This window comes from Hylobates moloch, unplaced genomic scaffold, assembly GCF_009828535.3.
Source record: "Hylobates moloch isolate HMO894 unplaced genomic scaffold, HMol_V3 SCAFFOLD_6, whole genome shotgun sequence".
In the NCBI taxonomy this organism is placed as follows: Eukaryota; Metazoa; Chordata; class Mammalia; order Primates; family Hylobatidae; genus Hylobates; species Hylobates moloch.
In genome coordinates, this window is record NW_026652281.1 from 124,293,346 (window position 1) to 124,320,627 (window position 27,282).

The following is a 27,282-nucleotide window of genomic DNA, read 5'->3' on the forward strand; positions in this document are numbered from 1 at the left end:
ATCCACAGAGGCTGATGCTAATATTAGCCCAAGTCTTGGAATCCTACTGATGCATTTTACAGCCCTGTGTTGGCAAAGAGCACATGGAAATGTATTTTCACAATAAAAATCAGAAGGCTTTGGGAGAAGATTGCCAAGTGCACAGATGCAGGGGATGTTAATTATTCTCATGGACAAAGCACCTAAGGACTTTGTGTGAATTATTAAAATGCTGTGCTAACTTATTGCATTTGAATGTCAATTGACTGGATATCAGTGTTAAGAGATCTTTACTTCAGGACAAAATAATAACATTTCAAGTTATTCCCTCCCTGACAGAGCTGCTATTATTGTTGCCTTTATTGAATTACATGGTATGGAAATTGGAATGGCAATATGTCTGTACAAATACAGACACTGAGGCTTTTCTTAGGAAAAGGTGGGAGAACAAAGAGACATTAGAATTTGTATCAATGACTCTTCCTTTGAGGAAATAATGTCATCAGTTTTCCCAAGAAATGCCATCTTGACATTCTAATTGTACAACACCAAAGGAAAGCACTTACACAGTTAAAGGGAGGGCTTTATTGGAAGAAGGCAGGGGACATGGGAGGCAGTGGAGTGTTCAGAGCTGCCAATGAATGACTTTCTGATTGATTCCTCATAGATGTCTGCATACAAATTAATCTCATTAGCGCCTCCAAAAATGTAGATGGCAAACACCTAACTTGTGAAGATTAAAGAAAAATAGACTTAGTGTATTCTGCAACATTTCTGGCATATAGTAGGTGCTCAATAAATGAAAGTTTTTGTTTTCATTAATGAAGCAAAGATGACCAATCAAGACCAGACTCAGATCACATGGCTGATTGTCCATTGTGTTTATCTGCCCAACGCTTATTCCTTCTTCTGCTGCTAATTATGTGCTAGTTCTATTTTGGAGAATGATTCCTTCCCAATTGTACAATTTTGGAGGGGAATTTTGTCATTCCCCTGCAGAGAGGGCTTGAAGTCCAAGGCAAGGTCAATCGGATGCTTCCTTTCTAGATGGTAACCAAAAGCCTGAAAGCAAGCCTGCTGAACAAAATGGACATTCATTACTGCTCCCAGATTCCCAAAGCTCTGTGATTCTTGTCCTTTCCAAGGACGGGTTCTTCAATTTTCTCTTCAATTCTTTGAGATTTCTGTTGCCTGAAAACAAATCCCAACTGATACAGAATATGAGTACTAACAGCATCTTCAATATCACCTAATTCCGCTATTTTATGGAGGAGAAAACTGGGGCCCAGAGAAAAAAAGAAGTTTTTGTTGTGTTTTTAGTCACAGTGACAGAGCTGGGACTGAAGCTGTTTTGGATCTCGTGCCAGTGTTCTTTTCACTCTTCATTATGATTTCTAACCCTGGTTAAGGTGCTATCTTTCAGACAATCTGTGGACATTGGAGAAAGTTCTTCTGGAACAGTCCCCAGGTTCGTAGCAAACGTCAGCAACTTGGTGCTGTTCTAGCCACAGACGTAACTGAGCTGTGAGGTGAGACGCCCCGCCCACTTAGCCACCGCCTCATGGCAGTCTCTAGGGAGAAAAAAAAGACCATGAAGCAGCAGGGATGGTACTCACTAATTTTTATTTTTAAAGGAGAACCTAATGTTCTTGGCCTTTTGCTTTCAAATTATACTGGACAAGCAGAGATTTCATTCAGGTAGTAACTGCCCATAGGACTTGTCTTCCCGCCTTCCCTTCCCCCTTCTTCTCTTGCTTCCTTTTCATTTTTCCTTCTTCCTATTCTTCTTCCCTCCCTCCAAATATGATTATAGTTTGGCTTCTCTATATGCCTTTGAATATGTCACTACTTTCAAGCTCATTAATGAATGATAGGAGAGGGGAAAACTCAATCAGCAAAGAGGTCATTTTTCCTTAACTATATTTAAGATAGAAATGACTACATAACTTATATTAAGGTTTTATGACTTAAAATTTTATATAAATGGTAATAATTGATAAAATTATACACTGTAACACAGTAATTGGCAGCTCAGACTCTGGAGGCAAAAGGCATCTGGTTCAAATACTGGCCCTGCTGCACATGAGACTGCAGACAAGTAACACGTTCTAAGGGTTCCCTTCTTTCATCTGCAAAATGGAGGTTATGAAAATAATATTACTATGATGGACAAGCTGGTTGCCAATATAATCTACATTTCAAAACTCTTTGCTCCTTGCTCATGTCTATTTGAGACAAAAAAGGAAAAAAGTTGGTTGGGTGTGGTGGTTCACGCCCGTTAATCCAAGCATTTTGGGAGGCCGAGGCAGGTGGATCATGAGATCAGGAGATCAAGACCATTCTGGCTAACACGGTGAAACCCTGTTTCTACTAAAAATAGAAAAAATTAGCCGGGTGAGGTGGCGGGCACTTGTAGTCCCAGCTACTTGGGAGGCTGAGGCAGGAGAATGGCATGAACCCGGGAGGCAGAGCTTGCAGTGAGCTGAGATTGTGCCACTGCACTCCAGCCTGGCTGACAGAGTGAGACTCTGCCTCAAAAAAAAAGTTAAATAGTTTCTTTCCCAGCTTTTCTTGCAGCTAAGTTTAGCCAGGGGAAATGAAGTTACATTTCTGGATAGTGGGGTAAAAGTAGAAATCCGTTGGGTGATTCTCAGTAAACTCTCCCTTCCAAAAAAAAAAAAAATAATTGTGACTGCCCTCTTCCTTCTTTCTTCTTGAATTAAATGAAGATGTGATGCCAGGAGCTACAGCTGCCATCTTGTAACCATGAGGAAATTACCATGAGAGTGAGACCAAGATACTCACGGAGATGCTAATCTTGATAGCCAACTATCAGTGGCCATTTATCTCTTAATGTCTTTTTTGTGAGAAAAATAAACTACATTTAGAATGCCAAGGTCAAGTGTTCTTTTATCAGGTGGAACCATATGAAGTTGTCAAGAATTTTTGACTTATAAAACCAACTTCATATGGTTTTGTAAAGTTAAAAATGCTTATTGACAAGTATCAATGCCCATTTATCTCTTAATTTCTTTTTGTGAGAAAAATTAACTATGTTTAGTATACTAAGGTCAAGCATTATTTTATTAGTTGTCAATAATTAATATTTTTAACTTACAAAAATAGTAGTTTTATATGGTTAAACTTAATGTTTGTAGCTAGAACATTCCTAAACAGTTATTTGTCTCATATTATAAAGGGATTAATAGATATAAAGCATTTCTCATATCACCTGGCACCTGCTCAATAAATGTTAAGTATCATATTTCCTCCATATTAGGGTACTTAAATATATCTGAAAGTAGAATAAATCTTGCAATGTAAATAATTAATGTGCTATTGTTTCTTTCCTTTTTCTCCTGAGGATGCTATTAGTTTTTCTTATATTAGAGAATAGATAAAAATTGATTTGATATGGTACCATGATTAAGTTATAGAATTAGCAAGCACTCAATCCACATTAATCACTTTAGTAAATTAAGCTTATAATAAGTGTCTTCCTCAAAAAAAAGTGTTTTTTTTTGTTTATTTTTTAGTATTTGGAACAAAAACAGCATTATTTTAGTAAAGGGCTATTTTATGAAGATTTCTACCACTATTTTGGACCAAGTAATAAATGTATAAGAAATAAAGAGCCTCAAAATTTTTTTGCAAGATCCTCAAAGGATGTTTGAATTCAAGTCATTCGTGCAGAAACCAGCTAATGCCAACTTGGCAATTAATGAAAGAGCTCTCTTAATATGTCTGGTGTTCAACAATCTCTTTTCAAGTTACTTTTTAAAATATATCTGGGGCTTCCTCTAAAACAACAGTCCCCAACATTTTTGGCAACAGGGACTGGTTTTGTGGAAGACAATTTTTCCATGGACTTGGGAGGGGGTGGCTTCAGCATGATTCAAGTGTATTACATTTACTGTGTACTGTATTTCTGTTAATACATTGTAATGTATAATTAAATAATTATTCAACTCACTATAATGTAGAATCAGTGGGAGCCCTGAGCTTGTTTTCCTGCAACTAGGCAGTTCTATCTGGGGGTAATGGGAGACCATGACAGATCATCAGGCATTAGATTCTTATAAGGCATTTGAAACCTAGATCCTCACATGCACAGTTCACAGTAGGGTTTCTGCTCCTGTGAGAATCTAATGCCGCTGATCTGAGAGGAGGTGGAGCTCAGGTGATAATGGGAGCAATGGGGAGTGGCTGTCAATACAAATGAAGCTTCACTCACTCATCTCCTGTTGTGCGGCCTGATTCCTAACAGGCCATGGACTGTCATAGTCCATGATCTGGGGGTTGGAGACCCCTGCTCTAAAAGACTCCTTTGCACCAATGAGATTTGGCGTACCTACTGTCCTCACACCTTGTCATCCATCAATTACACTTCTTTTTATTGAAGAATGGCTCCTTTACTCAGAATTCATGTTGTATAACCAATTTTACAGAACTGTAGCATCTAGAATTGAGTGTCTAATATCTTCCAGAAATGGTTCTAAGTCTGTGGTTTGTAACCCATTAGTCGATCATGGCCAACACTTTTTAATAAGACATAGAATAAAACAGAATAGAAAATATCACAGTATATCTTAGGCAGTAAGAGTATTATTTCATGAAACTTTTTAAACATAAATAACATTTTAATGAAAATAACTATACTTTTCAAAACAAAAAAGTGAGAAGAGTGTTATTGCTTTATATTTTAGTGAATCTTTTGAATGTCTGTCTTAAGAGAAGACAGCCAGATTCTTATGTCAACTTCTGCATTTGGTCTGCTGCAATTTATTGCTCTGGTCGAAGTATACAAAGAAAACCCAGCTTCATTCAGGCATAGAGCTGGAATAGGGAGAAATGTCTTAACAACCTTTTTAGAGAGTTGTAGATATTCTTTGACACTACACCAAAACTAGATAAGACGTTTCTTAAAGGTTCGTCCTGATGGAGAATCTAAAACATTTCAATAAACTTACTGTATTCTGTTACATTGTTACATTAAAATCCATTGCACTTAAAAAATCTTTTTTATTTCAATAGCTTTTGGGGTACAAGTGGTTTTTGGTTACATGGATGAATTGTATAGGGATGAAGTCTGATATTTTAACGCACCTGTCACCCAAGTAGTGTACATTGTACCCAATATGTATGTTTCCTGAAGCTTTAAAATATTTTATGTAATTCTTGATTGTAGGTTCAGGATATTGTTATGGAATGGAATCGAACATTTAAATGGCACTGTTCTAGGAGCTGGGGTTTCGACACTAATGAAAGACTACCTTTTCCATGGTGGTATTATCCTGAAGGGGGAGGCAGACAGCAACCAACCAACCAACGAAACACACATACCTCAGGGAGGGATACAAATAGTGAAGAATTGTAGGATAAGGTGTAAATGGATGGGAGTCAGGGTTGCTGTTTTAGATGGTGGTCAAGGAAGCACTCTGGGATACGGTGACATTTAAGCAGAATCCTCAAAGAAATGAGAGAATGCATTGTCCAGATGTGTTCCAGGCAAAGGAACAACAAGTGCAAAGATTCTGAGGCAGAAGTCAACTGAGATTAACTGGATTTCTGTTTCTGTTCTGAAAACAGAACAGGAAGGAGGCCAGGGTAACTGAAGTGGAGGGACTGATTGAGGGGACAAGGTTGGGAGATAAAGTCCTAAGAGTAACAAAGGGCCTGGTAGTATAGACTTTGTGTTCCACACAAGGACTTTGGCTTTACTGAGCAAGATAGTGAGCCTTCGGGAGACTACCCGATGTGACCGAAGATACCAGCCAATAGAGTTTTCTCTGAGTCACTGTAGATCTTAACATTCTTCCTTTGATCCTTATTGCATCCTCTGTTGTATAAGTCTCCCTACAGCTAGGCCATCAGTAACTTCAAGGCAATTCTGGTATGTGTGTGGGAATGTGGCTATAGAGATTACAGAGATGCAGAAGTAGATGTTTATTTATCTCTACTATTTTACCTAACACAGTATCAAGCACATGGTCAACTCAATAAATAGTTCATTGATTGTTGCATAAATCTGTTAAAAAGATAACCACAGAATGGTTGCTATCACTGCATAGTTCTTAGTTCAGGAACATACATTGTTCTTTCTGAGTAGTACCAAGAATTTCAAGGGATTTTGAATATAATGGTAATATTAGCTAACACTTACTGAATGGTTGCTATATGCAGGGACTTTGCACATATTACATACATTGTGAACTGACTTTGTGTCCTGACTCTCTTCCCCCGTGCTTGCTTGGAGCCCTGTCATGTCTCAGAACATCATTGTTTCCCTTACATTACACTCAGTTACACTCATCACGCACAATTTCAAGAGCATTAGTAATTAATGAGGGTGTTTACAAAAGAACAGAGGATAGTACTGCTCTATTCCAAACAACAAAATTTAAAGTCATCCCATCATTCAACATTTCAGTCCTCTCTCAAAATTTTTTCTGTGTGACTGCCCTGTTGCCAGGTCTCTCCTCTCGTGTTCTCCCTATAACCTCTAAAATATCCATTGTGCTTGCCCAAGCAATCTAGGTCTTCCACCACAGATCAAATACTCCATTCACCAAAGCAGAAATCCAATAGTTAATCTATATGATTTTCTTTGTAAATCACAATTGATTGTGGCCCACATACAGCGTCCCTGCAAGGTTGGCCTTATTATCCACCAAAGGTTCAGAGAACTTAGGCAACACATCAGGGTTGCTGCTAGGAAGTAGCACAGCTAGGATCTGAACGCTCATTGTTTTCACTCTTACACCTGTGATCCTTGCATTGGCTATGCTTCTCTAGGGGCATTCCTGTCACAGCATGGACAAGGACATAGTTTCATTTACTGGGCTTGCAATGCAGCTTCAGGGGAGAGGTGGCTCACTCAGCACTGTTCATTCTGGAAACCATGGTTTCCTGTTTCAGGATCTGATGACTCGCTATCAGACCTTGGGCATGTTATTTTTCTCTGAAGTTTCCATTTATAACAAGTGGACTTTGCATAAGCATATGAGGTAGCTACATGGTTAAAAAGTGGGCTGTGTAAAACAACAAAATTACAAGATGTGATTTAAGGCACTCAGGGGGGTGTGATTGAACATGGAGTCCCTGTATTGCAAAGCAGTTTCTCCTCTTCCTTTTCTTCCTAACTCCACAGCTCTGCTCCTCACTCTAGATTTTCTCTCAAGACTATTGGGATGCTTACGCAGTCAACATTGAGGCACGTGAAGCACGTGCATTGTTCAAGTGTGAAGCCACCAGTGTTTGGCACAGCTGTTATTATATATGAGTAGTCAATGACAGCATATTCATATACAAATACAAAATCTGGCCCAAATTGAAATCATAGTAGAATAACCAACCAAGGATACCTAAGTCAGAATCCTCTCTGTTCCACCAATGATTGCAAAGTTTGGAAATGAAAGAAGCCTCAGGGAGAAAGACACACGCACAACACACACACACACACACACACACACACACACAACACAACACATTTCATCTAGCTTCAGTGGATCTCTCTGAAATAGAAGCAAAAACTAAGTGAGTAACAACCTTGCTTCAGTGGAGTATTTATTGCATCCTGAACTACTCTTTCAAGTACTCAGCTTATCATTAAACATTAATTTCCCTAGAAACAGGAGCTTTCACTTCTTGTAACTGTAGCAATTAAGGACAGTTTTGGCTGGGCAGCTCTGACTTCCCAGCATGACTAAGAGCTCTGTGGCCTTGCCTCAACTATGGCACAGAGACCTTTGCTCATTTACAAGCCTTGTCATTTTTCTGGGAAATACAAGATAAATCCTGCCCAAATGCAATAACCCAGGTTAGACCTGTAAACCTAATTCTAGTAATAAACAAACTAATTGTCAAGAGGAAGCTATAGTTATTGATTAAGCCCACCCTTTTGCCCTCAAAGCATCTTATTATCTCCAGGAGTGTGCTTTTTGTTTTTCATCTCTCTGTAATGTACTATCATCATAATTTTACAAAACATAATTTTGTACTATAATCAAAAGTTTGGAGCCCAGCAGAGTCGGATACTCCCATGTCTGTAGTGTTTATACTCAAAAAGGCCACATTATGGCTTAGCAACGTGGTTTCATTCACGCAGCTCTGTCTCAGGAAGGGACAAGGTGTCACACCTGATGGGTGCAGGGACAGAGAGGTGACTTCACTAAAGTCATAAACTGAGCCAAGGGCTACACCGAGAATAGGCATCTAGTTCCAAGCCCAGGCTATGTTCTTTATGCACTTTGTACCTGGTTCTTTATTGTCATCACAAATTCATATTTTGTAATAAAAACACACCAAGGATTTTTAACCTTATGTATCATGTGAGGCTCTGAAAGATTATGAACCTGCCATAGGCACCTGCTACAGGCTGAATTATTATTCTTCAATGAGAGATTGTCTTTACCTCTGTTGAAGGTGCTGCTGATTTTCAGTTACCTATGTAAATACAGGGGAACAGACACTAAAAGCACAAGACAATCCGAGAGTCGTTAATAGCATGTAAAGATTTGTCTCCAAGGAATGTTCATGGCAGCATTTTCATAGGGAAAAACTTACTTCATTTTTCTCAAGGGATTTCAGAACAAAATAGAATAAAGCATTCTTGATGGAAGTCAACTAGCCTTTTTTTTCAAAAAAAAAAAAAAGAAAAGAAAAGAAAGAAAAAAGCTGCCAAATATTCGTTACTGCAAATGAACACTAGAGATATAAGAAAGATAAAAGATGACACTGTTGCAAATCATGTATTTGGGGAGGAACAGCCTGGCTTGGAGGCAAGGCCATGCTGACCTCTGAGACATATCCAAGGGCCCAGCATGTGGCAGGAGCAAAGTTCAACCTGGCATGTCTGAGAGGCCACATCACAGGCGCCACAGGCCAGGCGGGGGAGCGGATGATGATGACATTCACATTGAACTCACACAGGAACCTAGCAAGAATATCCAGTTTTGAGAAAACATGAGACTCTGATTTATCAAGTAGAAAATAAACACCAGACTGTACAGATCAAAGCACAGCATTTAGAAACCCCACTGATGGAGAAATGCAAATCAAAACCACAATGAGATACCATCTCACACCAGTTAGAACAGCCATCATTAAAAAGTCAAGAAACAACAGTTGCTGGAGAGGACGTGGAGACATAGGAAGGCTTTTACACTGTTGGTGGGAGTGTAAACTAGTTCAACCATTGTGGAAGACAGTGTGGCGATTCCTCAAGGATCTAGAACTAGAAATATCATTTGACCCAGCCATCCCATTACTGGGTATATACCCAAAGGATTATAAATCATGCTGCTATAAAGACACATGCACACGTATGTTTATTGTGGCACTATTCACAATAGCAAAGACTTGGAACCAACCCAAATGTCTGTCAATGATAGACTGGATTAAGAAAATATGGCACATATACACTATGGAATACTATGCAGCCATAAAAAATGATGAGTTCATGTCCTTTGTAGGGACATGGATGAAGCTGGAAACCATGATTCTCAGCAAACTATCGCAAGGACAGAAAACCAAACACCGCATGTTCTCACTCATAGGTGGGAACTGAACACTGAGAACACCTGGACACAGGGTGGGGAACATCACACACCTGGACCTGTCATGCAGTGGGGTGAGGGGGGAGGGATAGCATTAGGAGAAATACCTAATGTAAATGACAAGCTAATGAGTGCAGCACACCAACATGGCACATGGCTACATATGTAACAAACCTGCACGTTGTGCACATGTACCCTAGAACTTAAAGCATAATTAAAAAAAAAGGAACCCCACTTATGGGAGAGAGGTACATTAGCAAAGAGCCCTGCATTTAAAACTATGCCCTCACAGGCACTAGTGGTGTGACATTGAGCACGTAACTTCTCTGAGCCTGGGTTTCTCCTTAGGGCTGCCCTGAGGAAGAAATGAGTTAGCTTGTAGGAAGAGTCATGTAGACTCTGGCACAGAATAAGCCCATAACTTATGTCCATGAATATTGTTGATCTTCTTACCATCTATTGCAAAAGGTGTTTCCCCAATCCCTTAAGCATGGGGTATACTTAGTGAGTGACTCCTTCCAAAGAGTACAGTGTGGAGAAGCATAAAAAAGAGTAACTTTACAATGAGGAAGCCTAACATCACTTCAACTAGGTGATCCAGGTCCACAGCAGGGATAAGTCATGCCAACAGTTCACACCCTCACCATGATGTGATGCGAAGGGCACTTTACCTCAGTGGTTGTCCTCCCCCAAATCCCTAACTCCAGTCTAACTATGAGCAAAGCATCAGGCAAATCCCAGGAAGAAGGCATTCTACAAAATACCTGGCCAGTATTTCTCAAAACTGTCAAGGTCATTGAAAACAGGGAAAGCCTGAGAAAGCAGTCACGGCCCAGAGGAACACAAGGACACGTATTGACTTGGCGTAATGCAGTATCCTAAATGAGATCCCAGAACAGAAACAGGACATTAATGAAAAACTAACGAAATCCAAGTGAATTATGAAGTTTAGTTAATGATAACGTATCAGTATTGGTCCATTAGTTGTGACAGAGCTACATGCTGAAGTAAAATGTTAAGAGTAGGGGAAACTGAGCGCAAGGTATACAGGAATTTCTGTACTGTCGTTGCAACTTTTCTGTCAATCTAACACTATTCTAAAATAAAAATTTATTTAAATAAACAAGAGGCTGAACTCTCACTTGCCAGGAATGTTTCAAGTGGTCTCCACACATTAGAAGGGGAAGATATTAGACTTGACACATTCTCTGAGATCCAACTCTAAACTTGTATGAGGTCACTTTTCACCTTGAAGAGCCCCCAGGCCCATCTCTTTGGCCTAGACCTATTTTCTCAATGTGGTTGCCATCCCACTCCTCATGCTGTGAGGTTTTAGCCTCTAAAGTCTGTGTGCTAATAGCAGCTTCCCCCAACCTGGTTGCTGACTTAAAAACAAGATGTCTTCAAAATTCACACCTTTTCGTTTTAAAAGTCTTTCAGAGAAGCAGAAAGCAGATGAGCACAACTATCAACGGGGAGTTTTACAAGGCTTAAGCTAAATCTCAGTTCTCTTTCTGAGATGGTAACTTTTAAAAGTGACTAATATTTCCTGAGCATATATTCAATGCCAGACACCAGCCTAAGCACTTTACAAAATAATCTTATTTAAACATCACAAAAGACTACAAACAAGTTACTATTAGTATCTCCATTTTACAGATGAGTACATAAGGTCACAAATTATTTAAGTGACTTATGCAAGCTCATACAATAATAATGGCTAACTGGAATCTGAGCTGTTCTGTATGCAGAACCCATTATGAATGAAATTTGGCAAATGTCTCCCTGTACACAGCAAGTTGGTCATAAAATTCATTCAGAACAGAATGTGATGAGTCTTCAATCACTTGTCCCATGATATGGTTTGGATTTGTGACCCTACTCAAATCTCATGTCGAATTGTAATCCCCAAAGTTGGAAGAGGGGCCTGGTGGGAAGTGATTGGATCTTGGGGGTGAATTGCTCCCTTACTGTTGTCATAATAGTGAGTTCTCACGAGGTCTGGTTGTTTAAAAGTGTGTAGCGTCTCCCCCTTCAGTCTCTTCCTCCTATTCTAGTCATGCAACGTGTGCCTGCACGATTGCAAGTTTCCTGAAGCCTCCCCAACCACGCTTCCTAGAGAGCCTGTGGAAACATGAGCCAATTAAACCTCCGTTTTTTATAAATCACCGAGTCTCAGGTAGTTCTTTATAGCAGTGCAAGGGCAGACTAATGTATCCCCTTACCTCCAAAGTGTGATTCTTAATCTCAGGCTTTCCAGACAAGTCAAGTAGTGGCTTCAAAATGTGAAAACACACTTTCACTAACTGACTTTTTAAAATTAATTAATTTACAACAGACATTTCTGGCTCTGCCCCATTTCTGAATCTCAGTCATCGATTGCCCTATTTCTATCTCTCACATTAAGCCCATGCCTGGGTTCAGGACTGAAACAGGAATGGGGATGGGCTGCCAAGTGTCTGTTACCTGCACTACCTCCTCATTCAAAACAGCTGAACATTAAATGCATTGATTTTCAGTTCTGGCAAACTATCCCTCATTTTATAACAGTCTTTTTGAAATGTTATAAATCCCTCCAGATTGGTTAATGCCCATTCAAACAATCTTATTCCACAGGGAAAATGTTCAGCTAAGGCTTGCTCCAAAATAAAAACAATAATTAGGCTCATAATTATTATTACTTATTGAGCATTTCCTAAGGAATTGGACTGGATGGGTACTTTACAAGACATGTCAATTTATACTAACAGTGGTAATTAAATAAGACATTATTATATCCATTTTCAAATTGAAGAAAGAAGGCTGGATACGGCCACTCATGCCTGTAATCCCAGCAATTTGGGAGGTTGAGGTGGGTGGATCATGAGGTCAGGAGATCCACATCACCCTGGCCAACATGGTGAAACCCCATCTCTACTAAAAATACAAAAGTTAGTCCAGCATGGTGGTGCTTGCCTGTAATCCCAGCTACTAGGGAGGCTGAGGCAGGAGAATTGCTTGAACCTGGGAAGCAGAGGTTGCAGTGAGCCGAGATTACGCACCATTGCACTCTAGCCTGGGCAACAGAGTGAGACTTCATCTCAAAAAAAAAAAAAAAAAAAGGAAGAAGAAACAGGCTTAGAAAGGTTACACAACCTTGTTCAAAGTCACACAGATAATACATGGAGGAGTGATAATTTGAGCACAGATTCACCTGATCTGAAGCTTGAGAATGTCCCACTAGCCTACAACACTCCTCCCATTTCTGATCCTTTCCTGGCAAGCCATGGGCTCATTGTTGTGCTGTCTTCCCAGCCTCACACAGAGCCTCTTTTTTCCTCCTTGCAATGACCTCATCTTGTATGGCACGTTCTCAATTCCAGGGTATCTTCTTTCTCATCTGATAACAATCGCCATGTTAAGTGAAGATGACCAAAAGTCTGCACTGGGTAACACCTGTGCATCTCACCTGGGGCCCTCTGGAGAAAACCACCTCCTATTTGTTGATAGCTAAGCACCTTGCAGCAAGCTACTTAACCTCTGAAAACCTCAGTTTTTTTCTCCTTCAAATGAACGTAATGCTGGCTGTCCTACCTAATTAACATCTATCTATCCAATGCACACTGATCATTCTTGCAGGAGTTTCCCATTCATAACTGTGTCATTAAATAAAAGCTTGCCAAAGAGGATGGGAATATTTACAGGCTATGAGCATTAACTGTGCATGTTCCACGTGACAAGCAACAGGCTAAGCACGTTCATGCCGTTATTTAACACAACAATCATATGGTGCAATTTGTTACTGCTCCCATTTCACAGTTGAGATCATTGTGTCTCAAAGATGGTAAAAGACATAAAATATATTACTAGAAATGGGCAGATATTTAAGTGTATATAAAATATGTTAAACTATTTTAACAATGGTGAAGAATGAGACCAAGAAATTTTAACTGGATATATGATAAGCAGCACTCAGCTTGCCACTTCACCTTCTCTAGTCCTCTTTTTCATAAAGTTGATAACCTTCTCTTCATATCTGCCTTGGTTTAAACCAAGTTTTCCTGTTAACTTTTCTTCCTAATGAGAACTTTACCACCCTTACTACTTGCCTTTCTCTTCCACCGTGCAAAAACTCCCAGATTCTGTTGTTTGTATTGAAAAGCCACACCCTTTTGATCTTTAGAACCAATCAATAGTCCATCTTGGGAAATAGATTTCACCTCCCTTCATGTTTCTGCATCTGTAATCAGCTTCTGAAGTCAGAATGCAGAAAGACTGGAACAGAATCGTCTGTACTTTTCACAAATGCTGATAAGTCAGCCAGGAAAACCTGAATGGTACAAATGCCCTGCTGCAGAGGTTTTGTTTGGTAGCAAGTCAGACACAGCAAGGAGACCAAAAGAAATCATTAATAATTTTGCCTTCCTCATGATGTGCTGAAAAACAAGTAGCCCCGTGTGCTATGCTTTCTTGGGAATGCAGTGCACATGGCGGCCTGAACACAGTGAGTGGCCTGATACAATTCAAAGAATAAAAGTCTTGGAGCCTAAAGACCTGGTTGATTCTGCTCTTACTAGGTATACAACCTTGGGCAGGTTGTTTAACTTCTGAGTCATCAGACATAAACTGGAGCTAATATTCTCTTTAGTGATACATAGTCCAGCTTGTATATAAGCCATCCATCTAAAAGTCATCCTTGCTTCTTCTTCTCTCTTCCTTATCCCAACGCCACCCAATCTGTCTGAATTGTGTTGATTCCATGACTTAAATATTTCTCAAATCGCATCTCCAATCCCATCAGCTGTATTAGTTGGCATCATAATGTCCTAAACTAACACTATATACTCCTAGTCCATTTCCCTGTTCCTAACACCAAAATATCCCTTCTCAGTGCATTCAGGTGTCTTGCTAAAGTGTACGTCTCATCATCCTGCTCCTGATTAAAATATAGTTCTCATTCTTTACAGAATAAAGTAAAACTTTACCATCACAGGGCACAAAGCCCTCCATGACCTGATCTTACCTATCTGTATTAGGAATCTTTCAGATGCAAGTGACACCTCTGAAATAGGCTTAATCAAAAAGGAGTACGTATTAACTTACGAAACTAAAACAGCCTGCCGAAGTTCCAGGCAAAACTGGGTCCAAAGCTCAGTCTCATCGGGAAGCTGTCTCTCACCATCCTTTGCTTGGCTTTCCTCCAGAGTAACTTTATTCCTCATTAGGTTCTTCCTGCTTCATAATAAATTGGCCCCCAGCAGTTTCAGGCCTACCTAGTACCTATTTAGCAATCCCTCTTTACTCCAGCCTGCCCCGAGAGTGACTTTTTCTCACTAATTTTAACAAAAGTCACAAGGCAGAATCTCAGTGGTCTGTCCTGGATTATTTGCTCAACTCTTTACAAACACTGTACCGTAGAGGGGATATGATGGTTAGGTAGGCACATCCAGGAGGCACCTGAACTACATGACTTAAGATCAGGGTTACCCCCGACCCACCCACACACATAAATCAGACTGCTATCACCAAAATAAGAGAAAATGGATGGTAGCCTAGGAAAATGACACCTACCCGAAGGAACTTCTCCCCTACTCGAGGCTCCAAAGTTTAGTGGCTCAAAACAACCATTTTATTTTGTGCATGGCTTTTTGGAGGTCAAGAATTTAGAAAGGGTTCAGCTGTGCAGTTCTTGGTTGGAGGCTCTCCTGTGGTTGCAGTGAGATAGATGTCAGGTGGGGCTGGTGACACGTGGAGGCTCCATGGAGCTGGGTGTCCAAGATGGCTTCCTCATGAGAACAATTGTTGTTGCAGCCAGGATGGAGCTCAGCTGGGCTGGGAACTGAATGCCTGCACGTGGCTTCCCCAGCATGAGAAGCTCAGGGTGCATGGACTTCTTAGTCAATAGCTCTGAGGTCCAAGCACTGCATTTCAGCACAAAGGGGGAAGCTGCATCATCTTTTCTGGACCTAGCCTCAGAAGCCATGCAGTGTCACTTTTCTGCATTCTGTTGATCATAGAGATTCTCAGAGTCAAGGAGGGGGACACAGACTGCACCTCTGAACAAGAGAAATGTCAAGTAATTTGCAGCCCCAATCATTTTCTATTGTTCTTCAAATAAGTTCCCATCACTTCAACATTTTTTTTTTTTTTTTTGCCTTTAGGAATGTGCTTCTCTGTCTGGAATGTCCGTTTTTTCTTCTATCTCCCAAGCACTACTTACCCTATGAGACGCACACCCCCTGCAAAGTTTCCCTCTCCCCACCACATAGTAGCATTGGTCCCTTTCTCTGCAACACCACCTTCCAAAAGTACCTTTTTAATTATAAAACTTTGTGCCTCTCTATCAGTAGGCTATGGACTCCTCGAAGGCAAGAACCAAATCTTACTTACCTCCCTACTTCACACATTAACTGTCTTACAGGCTAATTGTGTCATGTTTGCCTCATGGCAGATTTAGATTATAAAGCCAAAGAGTTTTCCAAATGTTGAAGTGTTATTCAAACAAAGGTCTTCATTATCCATAAGTAAGCCTTTTACTGAAAAAATGTAATAACTTCTCATGATAGCTTTCCACCTGACAAATTCTAAATGGATACTCCATTTAACTGTTTAAAAAAAAGTTTAAGATTTTTTTACTTTCTTCCTCTGGCTTAAATAAGAGTGACGTCTAGTTGTTTGTTCTTTACCTGTTATTTAGATCATTGTTCCCCAGGTTTTATCAACCAGTCTCCTCTCCACAAGCGTATTGTATCAAGTCAATCCTTCTCTACTTTCTTTATAGTTTTGTACCTAACTCTTTGTAGCACCTGATTTTCGTGGATCTAATTCTCCTATACATCTGTGTGTGTGTATCCCACATGCACATATGTTTTCTAAATGCCAATAAATAAGTAGTAATACATTTGAAACATTGTTATATGAAACACATACAAGAAACTCGAACAGAAAAAGCACAAACGAAATGTGTTCAATCTCACCAGTAGTCATAAAAGTGATCATGAATACTGCAACCAAAAACATTTCACACTGGTATGATAGGCAGAAATATTTAAAAGACTTAGAATTTGAAGAAATAAGATATTTTACATGTTGATGGGATGAAATGATACAATTCTTCAGGGATGAAATGATACAATTCTTCAGGGAAGAATTGATACAGTTCTTCGGGGAACTATTTGCCAACATATAAAGTTAATGAAGCTGAGACTATTTATACCCTATAACCCTGCAATTCCATTTCTTGGAATACAAAGTTATTTCCATATGTTCATCCTCTGATGGGTGGACAAATAATTTGTGACAAATATTTATAAAATGGAATCTTATACTGCATTAAAAATAACCAAAACTGTAGGGATGAATATAGATGAATCTGGAAAAAAAATCACATTGGGGGGGGGGGAAAGCAAGCTACAGGAAAACTACTATATGACAATATTTATATAAAATTTCAAAAACAAGTGAGGAAATCCTAAAAATACTTAAGCTAACATAAATTTGTAGTAAAAGCATATATACCTGACAAAAATGATAAATGCCAAAATTAGATTTGCAGTTACTTTTGCAAGTCAGAGAATAGATTCAACAGGATTGGTCATGACATTGGTTCTTAAATGGTGGTGCATACCTCATGTTTGTTATACAGTTCTCGGTATCTTTTTGTATGTCCAGAATAATTGTATTTGTAATAATAAATTTTAAAGAGAAAAAGTTTATACCATCATTGAAAGATGTTTAAAATATAAGCATACTCGTATACTTATAAACTTACATACTTATATACATAAAATATATACTAACACACACAGGCACCACCCATTAAAAAAACTCAGTGATCATGAAAACATACGTGCAAAGTTAAAGAGTGGAAAGAGATACAAGAAAATGTTACGGTAGTTACGCAGCTGGTTTGGAATTATGATTGCTTTTAGTTTTTTATTTGTATTTTCTGCTCCATTTTCCCTAGTGAAGATAATTAGCCCTTAATGAATCTGAATTAATAAATATTTTCTAATGTCATGGTTGTAATAAATACTGACAATCAGTCCACTTGTCCTGATGTGTCTTTAAGAAGCAAATAGACTCAGAAAAATACTCAGAGCTGCATCTCTGTATACAATACCATTTGACCTATTTGAGAAAACAATTTTAAAACAGGACAATATCCCAATCTTTTGTAAGCTTACCAATTAAAAACAGATGACAAAAAAGTGAAATAGGCCTATAAATTGAGCATAAAAAATTGCATTTGAATTTCGGTGCTCTTTGACATTTAGACATAAGGCTGGTCTCCACTCTGTCTTTTGATTCTGGAGAAAAGCTAATGTGTTTAACAAGAGTGTGAAATAGCTGTCCAAACATGTCATTCTTGCCACTGCCTTTATTCACACCAAATGTTCTACTTTCTTTTTCAAATGAGGAAAAGATAGCACTGCAGCCTTCCCCCAACTATAGGAAATGGATATAATTGAAGCATGATTTGTGTTGGGTTATGTTTTTCACTCACCTCCTTAGTGAAGATGCCTCCCCGCCTGAGAGCAGCCAGCTCCGTGTGGGTGTTCAGTGCCTCCAAAACTTGCTATCCAGCCCACCTTGTGACATAACAAAAATAACCAAAATGGAGCACGTTTTCCTGCAGGATTTCACTTCTATCAAAAGAAAAAGAATAACAGCTCTCCCAGGTTACATAAAGGATTTCCAAAGGGCTCTGGAAATATAGGAATGGTTGGTAATCTGGTGGGTCATTTTACAAATACCTCAGGAGGAATTGATCATTATAGAATCCTCACCACCTGAATTGGGAGCCTTGGTGAACACGTGCTTAAAATGTAACACCTGAATTTTATTTGGTGCTCCCCTGTGCTCTATATTGAGTTAAATACTCTACATCCAGTGTCTTGATGAATCCTCCTGGCAACTTTATTAGGAAGGTTTCATTTTATTAGTTCCCATGTTACAGATGGGAAAACTGAAGCTCAGAGAGAAGTTTAGTGGTTTGTAAAGGCCATGAAAGTAGTAAATGATGGAGCTGGGATTTGGATCCAGGTAGCCCGTCTGATGCCTGAACTTCTCTGCACCTGTCTTTGGAATCATTCAGTGATCAGTGCTTTTACCTATATCATCCCTATTACTACTCCTATAGCCATTACTGGTGGATATTGTAATCTCTGTTTACTGATGAGGTAACTGAGTCTCTGAGAGATCAAATAACTTGCTCCCCAAAACCAGAGATATCTAGCTTCAAAATCAATGTATTTAGCAGTAGGCCACATTCTTTTTCATAGACTCACAGCCAGGACAGAGTGATTCCAAGTCTCTTCTTCCCTCTTCCCTCTGTTTCTCCATCTGCAAAAAAAAAAAAAAAAGAGAGAATCATATTTTCTCTGTTGAAAACTGCAACAGTTTGTGTGAAGAACCAAAGAGATTCAATGTCAAAGAACTTTGAAAAGTATGAAGACATAAGGGATTCATATTTACACCATATTTCAGCTAAGTTTCCTTATCTGGCATCAACAATTAGAAAACGCCAAGTCTCTCCCACTTGTGCTGATAAGGCTGTGACTAATAATGTATTCCCTACTTTCCTTTATAGCAGGACTCAGATCATTGTTCGTATCCAGCCTTTTCCCAGACAGCCCTGTACTTTAAGACTTATATACCTGTAACCCCAGCAGCTTGGGAGGCCGAGGTGGGCAGATGACCTGAGGTCGGAAGTTCGAGACCAGCCTGACCAACATGGAGAAACCCCATTTCCTCTAAAACTACAAAATTAGCTGTACCTGTAATCCCAGCTACTTGGGAGGCTGAGGCAGGAGAATTGCTTGAATCCAAGAGGCGGAGGTTGTGATGAGCCAAGATTGTGCCACTGCACTCCAGTCAGGGGAACAAGAGTGAAACTCCATCTCAAAAAAAAAAAAAAAAATTGATATGGTTTGCTGTGTCCTCACCCAAATCTCATCTTGAATTGTAGCTCCCGTAATCCCCACATGCTATGGGAGAGACTCAGTGGGAGGTAACTGAATCATGGGGGCAGGTTTTCCCGTGCTGTTCTCATAATAGTGAATAAGTCTCATGAGATCTGATGGTTTTATAAAGGGAAGTTCCCCTACACATGCGCTCTTGCCTGCTGCCATGTAAGATGGGTCTTGCTTCCCCTTTGCGTTCTGCCGTGATTATGAGGCCTCCCCAGCCAGGTGGAACTGTGAGTCCATTAAACCTCTTTTTCTTTATAAATTACCCAGTCTTGGGTATGTCTTTATTAGCAGCATGAGAACTAATACAAGATTAAGCTGCCTTCATCCCCAGGTTCAAGGATGGACACTGACAGGTCTAAGTTAATCAAAGTAATCTAATTCCCCTGAACATAGTGATTCTTTCAGTTAACTTTGACTTAAGACAAGCAGCCCATGTATTCCCCTAACTAGGAGATTTAACTGAATTTGGACCAATTAGGTGAGTATTGATGATATGCTATGTAGCTGAGAAGCCTGAAACAATGATAGCCATTGTCCACTGCAAGGGAGGGTGGTCATAGGACAGACAACACTGATGATATCAAAAGTAATAAAAACTTTAAAAAAATGTGCTGGGCACAGTGGCTTATACCTGTAATCCCAGCACTTTGGGAGGCTAAGGCAGGCAGATCACTTGAGGTCAGGAGTTCAAGACCAGCCTAGCCAACATGGTGAAACCCCATCTCTACTAAAATTAGAGACTACAAAAATTAGCCAGGCATGGTGGTGTGTGCCTATATTCCCAGCTACTCAGGAGGCTGAGACAGGAGAATCACTTGAACCCAGGAGGAGGAGGTTGCAGTGAGCCTAGATCAACCCATTGCACTCCCAGCCTGGACACCAGAGCAAGGCTCCATCTCAAAAAAAATGTTATTTATATTATTATGCTCAAGTTTTTGACAGTTTCTGTCCAACATTTGATGATCCTCCACCCTTCTTGAAGGTGATTATTTTTAGGACATCCTCATTTAAACTTGCATATTTAATCTTTATCTCATCCCTAAATCACTAATATTATTGCATCCAACTACTTTGTATGAAAAGGCCATCTAATCTTCGCCTCGTTGTCTCATTTCCTAAAGCACTAAACCTTCATGTTGACTTTTGGGGCACGCGGGGAGAGACGTTTCCTACTACTGCATTTTACAAATTAACGTTTGTTAAGCATAATTCCTCGAAATGGACTTGTGCTCTCTGGGATTCGTCTTACTTTGTAAGTCGGAAGCACCTTTTCCTTCACCGAGAAGTGCCACTGACTGTTTAGGCCTCTACTTTTTACATGTAAAGCAAGAAATATTAGCAAAATAAGGTAAATAACTTACTTTTTAGTATTAAAATGCTGTTGTCAAAGAATCATACACCAATACTCAAAAAATAGATGTTTCTTACATCTCCTTAAAAGAGGAGTTTTGAAATAGGAAACAGATAAATGGGAATGGTTTATTCCACCCCAGAGCTGACCTCATATAAGGAGTTTGGGTTTCTGCATTTGCCTCCCAACCCCAAATTTTATATTTTGGTGGCCAATTTCTTGTGGTCAGGAAGAAGCTAATTTACATTAACTAGCTCCCAGCAATTGCCTGTCCTTAAAGGCTCTCAAATTCACCTCTTCTTTTGCCCATCACAACAGACACTGCCCAGACTCAAGGCCCCATCACTTCCACCTTGCCGACCACAATAGCCTTCTCACCATTGTTTCTCACTCCTGTTTCTCTTCCAGTGTCTGCACCTTGTTGCTGCTGGAGCTTTTTTATTTTAATATATATATATTTTTATTTTACTTTAAGTTCTAGGGTACATGTGCACAACATGCAGGTTTGTTGCATAGGTATACATGGGCCATGGTGGTGTGCTGCACCCATTAACTCGTCATTTACATTAGGTATTCTTCCTAATGCTATCCCTCCCCCCTCCCCCCACCCCACAACAGGCCCCAGTGTGTGATGTTCCGCTTCCTGTGTCCATGTGTTCTCATTGTTCAATACCCACCTATGAGTGAGAACATGTGGTGTTTGGTTTTTTGTCCTTGCAATAGTTTGCTGAGAATGATGGTTTCCAGCTTCATCCATGTCCCCACAAAGGACATGAACTCATTATTTTTTATGGCTGCATAGTATTCCATGGTGTATATGTGCCACATTTTCTTAATCCAGTCTATCATTGTTGGACATTTGGGTTGGTTACAAGTCTTAGCTATTCTGAGTAATGCCACAATAAACATATGTGTGCATGTGTCTTTATAGCAGCATGATTTATAGTCCTTTGGGTATATACCCAGTAATGGGATGGCTGGGTCAAATGGTATTTCTAGTTCTAGATCCCTGAGGAATCACCACACTGACTTCCACAATGGTTGAACTAGTTTACAGTCCCACCAACAGTGTAAAAGTGTTCCTATGTCTCCACATCCTCTCCAGCACCTGTAGTTTCCTGACTTTTTAATGATCGCCATTCTAACTGGTATGAGATTATATCTCATTGTGGTTTTGATTTGCATTTCTCTGATGGCCAGTGATGATGAGCATTTTTTCATGTGTCTGTTGGCTGCATAAATGTGTTCTTTTGAGAAGTGTCTGTTCATATCCTTTGCCCACTTGTCGATGGGGTTGTTTGTTTTTTTCTTGTAAACTTGTTTGAGTTCTTTGTAGATTCTGGATATTAGCCTTTTGTCAGATGAGTAGATTGCAAAAATTTTCTCCTATTCTGCAGGTTGCCTGTTCACTCTGATGGTAGTTTCTTTTGCTGTGCAGAAGCTCTTTAGTTTAATTAGATCCCATTTGTCAATTTTGGCTTTTGTTGCCATTGCTTTTGGTGTTTTAGACATGAAGTCCTTGCCCATGCCTATGTCCTGAATGGTATTGCCTAGGTTTTCTTCTAGGGTTTTATGGTTTTAGGTCTAACATTTAAGTCTTTAATCCATCTTGAATTAATTTTTGTATAAGGTGTAAGGAAGGGATCCAGTTTCAGCTTTCTACATATGATACCAAAGCCTGGCAGAGACACACACACAAAAAAAGAGAATTTTAGACCAATATCCCTGATGAACATTGATGCAAAAATCCTCAATACAATACTGGCAAACCAAATCCAGCAGCACATCAGAAAGCTTATCCACCATGATCAAGTGGGCTTCATCCCTGGGATGCAAGGCTGGTTCAACATATGCAAATCAATAAATGTAATCCAGCATATAAACAGAACCAAAGACAAAAACCACATGATTATCTCAATAGATGCAGAAAAGGCATTTGACAAAATTCAGCAACCCTTCATGCTAAAAACTCTCAATAAATTAGGTATTGATAGGACTTATCTAAAAATAATAAGAGCTATTTATGACAAACCCACAGCCAATATCATACTGAATGGGCAAAAACTATTCAAAAAGGAATTCAAAGAAGCATTCCCTTTGAAAACTGGCACAAGACAGGGATGCCCTCTCTCACCACTCCTATTCAACATAGTGCTGGAAGTTCTGGCCAGGGCAATCAGGCAGGAGAAAGAATTAAAGGGTATTCAATTAGGAAAAGAGGAAGTCAAATTGTCCCTGTTTGCAGATGACATGATTGTATGTCTAGAAAACCCCATTGTCTCAGCCCAAAATCTCCTTAAGCTGATGAGCAACTTCAGCAAAGTCTCAAGATACAAAGTCAGTGTGCAAAAATCACAAGCATTCTTATACACCAATAACAGACAAACAGAGAGCCAAATCATAAGTGAAATCCCATTCACAGTTGCTTCAAAGAGAGTAAAATACCTAGGAATCCAACTTACAAGGGATGTGAATGACCTCTTCAAGGAGAACTACAAACCAGTGCTCAACGAAATAAAAGAGGACACAAACAAATGGAAGAACATTCCATGCTCATGGATAGGAAGAATCAATATTGTGAAAATGGCCATACTGCCCAAGGTAATTTATCGATTCAATGCCATCTCCATGAAGCTACCAATGACTTTCTTCACGGAATTGGAAAAAACTACTTTAAATTTCATATGGAACCAAAAAAAAGACTGCATTGCCAAGTCAGTCCTAAGCAAAAGAACAAAGCTGGAGGCATTAAGCTACCTGACTTCAAACTATACTACAAGGCTACAGTAACCAAAACAGCATGGTACTGGTACCAAAACAGAGATATAGACCAATGGAACAGAACAGAGTCCTCAGAAATAATACCACACATCTATAACCATCTGATCTTTGACAAACCTGATAAAAACAAGAAATGGGGAAAGGATTCCCTATTTAACAAATGATGCTGGGAAAACTGGCTAGCCTTATGTAGGATGCTGGAGCTTTCTTAAAGTGAATCTGATAATCACATCACTCTGCTATGTAAAGCCTCTCTGGCTGTCTATTATCCTTGATGACATTCCAACACCACAGCCTTTATGATCTGGCCCTGACCTGTGGACAGACACATGTGTGGCCACTTCTGTCACCATCTCTGCTCTGTTACGCTTGCTCATTGCAGCTACAATATCAGATCATACCTTCTGACTAATAGAAGGGGGACAAATTTGTTTTCTTTTTTTTTCTTTTCTTTTTTTTTTTTTTTTTTTTTTTGATGGAGTCTCATTCTGTTACCAGGCTGGAGTGCAGTGGCATGATCTCAGCTCACTGCAACCTTCAACTCCTGGGTTCAAGTGATTCTTCTGCCTCAGCCTCCTGAGTAGCTGAGATTACAGGCACGTGCCACCACACCCAGTTAACTTTTTGTATTTTTCATACAGATGGGGTTTCACCATGTTGGCCAGGATGGTCTCGATCTCCTGACCTCGTGATCCACCTGCCTTGGCCTCCCAAAGTACTGGGATTACAGGCATGAGCCACCCTGCCCAGCCGACAATTTTTTTTTTTTTAATTTTTAAGTTTAAAGAAAAACTTTTAGAAAAATGAGAGGTTTTCTTCTATATATTTTACTGAGTTTTGTTCCCCTCATATATAGCACTTTCAAGTCCCTGGCATTTTTTAAGTATAGAGCAAAGTAGGAATCTAACTTTATTGTCTTTATTGTGAATACCTAGTTGACTTAGCACTTACACAACAAATATTCTTAAGATGGTCATTGTCAATTTTTGGAATATTAGCTAAAACATCTTAGAAATGTCTTTTCAGGGGAGGCAAAGCTCTTTAAAATTTGATGCCACCCAGTTTTTCAGTGCAGAAAAAATTTGCTAAACACAATACAAAGAACACAATTCAAAAACAAAAAAAGAGAGAGAGAGCGAGTCAGCATATTAAACTACATCAACAGGTTCAATTAGCAAAATGAAAAGAGCTATAGACTAGAAGTATACATTTGTCACCCATTTATTTGACAAAGGACTGGTATCTAGGACATATAAGGAATTTTTATAAATCAATAAAAAGAATAAACAAAAAACTCCAACACAACAGAAACATGGGAAATGGTTTTTGAACAGGCCAATTGAGGAAGAGAAAATCAGATAAACTTGTTTAAAAAATGCTAAATTTCTTAGCAATCAGGATACTCATGTTAAAAACATGATCAAAATGCAGTATGCACATAAAAGGGTTAAAAGGGTACACATCTCATATTATGCCTTTTTTTTTTTTACCATAATGATAAAACACACACACGCTGAAAAGCAGTATCACCCTCACCAGAATAGCAAAGACTAGAAGTCTGTGGGTACCAAATATTTTCAAGGACAAGAGCAGGTCCTTCATGTACCCATCATGCACTGCTAATAGTAATGTACATTAGTACAGCTGCGTTGGTACAGTACACATTTGTTTTTTTTTTAATGAACAATTTTGGGAGCCTTGGGGCTTTGAATGTGGGTTATGGTTTTTTAATCTGGAGCAAGATCTCAGATTACAGAGTGAGTAACACATGGGATTCAAATGGCTGTATTCAGAGATAAAGCAGAGGGCCAGAAAAGCATCAATCCCCCAGGATCAAGCGTAGACCAGGAGGTCTGGATACGTGGACAGAGGAACAGAGCAGAAAGGGTCACAACAAAGGAGGAGAGAATCGCCAATGCTCTCTTCAGCCTGACTGTAGCACTCCATAAAAGTGTCTGCAGCCTCCCCTGGGGGTAGGAGGTAATACAGATACTGAGTCAATTTCAAGCAATCACCAAATCCCTTTAAACTAGATCCAGAATTTATATACCTCCATGTTGAAGAAGGAAGAGTCAGTATTCTCCAAGGTCTCACAGCCAGAAAGCTGTGGTGCCAGGATTCACAGCTATGCTTCGTTTTCAGCTTCAATACTGGTCATTTTGTTTCAAAAACTAATCCTGCCCATTATTCCTCTTCTCTTTCAGAATGAAAAAGAAAATTAACCATCCAATAGGCATTGAGTGGAATCTTGGTTATAAGACTGTGAAAAATAAATATAGCTCAAGACACTGTCTGTTTTAGTCTCAAGGCTCTTGACTTACGAAGTGGCTGGGCACTATTTATTTAAACATCAATATGTTTTGTTTCATGGTTTCTCTCTCCCTTCCATGAAGATAGCCAGGCTCTTTGTGTTTCCTTTTCCTAGGAATTTTTGCAAAGGTAAAGTAGAGGTCGCTGAGGACAGCTCTCCTCTATTCCCTCCCTCCCCATTCTCTCTTCTTCCTTCTTTCTCCTTTGAGTGATAATTTGGGCTTTGATCATATTAGTCTGTTTCATGCTGCTAATAAAGACATATCCCAAACTGGGTTATTTTATTTTGTTTTTGAGACAGAGTCTTGCTCTGTCACCCAGGCTGGAGTGCAGTGGCACAATCTTGGCTCACTGTAACTTCTGCCTCCTGGTTCAAGTGATTCTCCCACCTCAGCCTCCCAAGTAGTTGGGACTACTACAGCCAGAGAAAGGCTATCATCTCTAATACATCTTTGCTGCTGTTGATCAAAGGCTTCCTGACTCGGAGATATACCTGGAGAAACAGGCCTAGACTCCCAACACAGGCAAGGGTCCTTCAGGCAAGAAACACAGCAGCAGGTGCTTGATCTCAGGAGAGCAGACAGGCTTGGACAGTGGACATCGCTCGGTACCCAGTGTGGACAGAGGTTCCCAGAACAGGCACCTCCTGGACTCTCTGGCACCTTTGTAATTGGGGTGGGGAGAGTTGGGGGGGCGGAGCCTCAATAATGACAGATTACACTTCTCATCAATCTGGCAGGATGCGAACTTAGTCATAGTTTGATTTATGAACAACAAATGTGACGTTTCTTGCACCCCCTTGTTCGTACCGTGTTAAGACTCGTGCCGCCTTCTACACTAGAAGTGGTAGAATGTGAGAGTCTAAGTAATCCCTAAAACTTGCCCAGCCTCATCGTTTCATTGTCAAAATCAATCTGATCCCGCAAGCAGAGTGATTCCGAAGGTCGGCGAGTAACTAACGCAGGACCACAAAGTAAGCAAGTATCCTGGCATTTTATCCAGCAGTGTTTCCACGGCTGACGTTGCTGGTTGAAAAAGAATAGTGTCCTGAAAAGCTGGGGAATCTTAAGGCATTTTAAAATGAAAAACAAGATAAAACAAAACAACGATAGAAATGAAGCTATGAAGGCGCGGCGGAGTAACGCTCAGAAGACTGTTGATTTCAGAATCAAACTCTGACTTAGACTGCCCCCTGGTGGATACAAATAAAAGTGTCTCTGCTCTGCAAAGGGAGCTCGTAACAGATGAAAGAAATGCGAAAATCCTTCTTTTCAAATTCAGGTCATCCTTTAGAGGCTTTAAACCCTTTAATTACTATGACGCTATGACTGCTATCACAAGAAAATGGTAA

General features: G+C 39.7%; 1 long non-coding RNA gene across 1 annotated transcript in view; it reads right to left on the minus strand.

Moving 5' to 3' along the window:
• Positions 1 to 15,114: 15,114 nt before the first annotated feature.
• The window catches only part of LOC116471678 (uncharacterized), a 62,465-nt gene continuing 50,297 nt past the window's right edge, over positions 15,115 to 27,282 (minus strand). The window contains exons 3-4 of the long non-coding RNA XR_004248845.1: positions 18,022 to 18,860; positions 15,115 to 15,571 (exon numbers count right to left, since the gene is read on the minus strand). This is a non-coding gene — a long non-coding RNA (uncharacterized LOC116471678). The remainder of the gene's footprint in view (positions 15,572 to 18,021; positions 18,861 to 27,282) is intronic.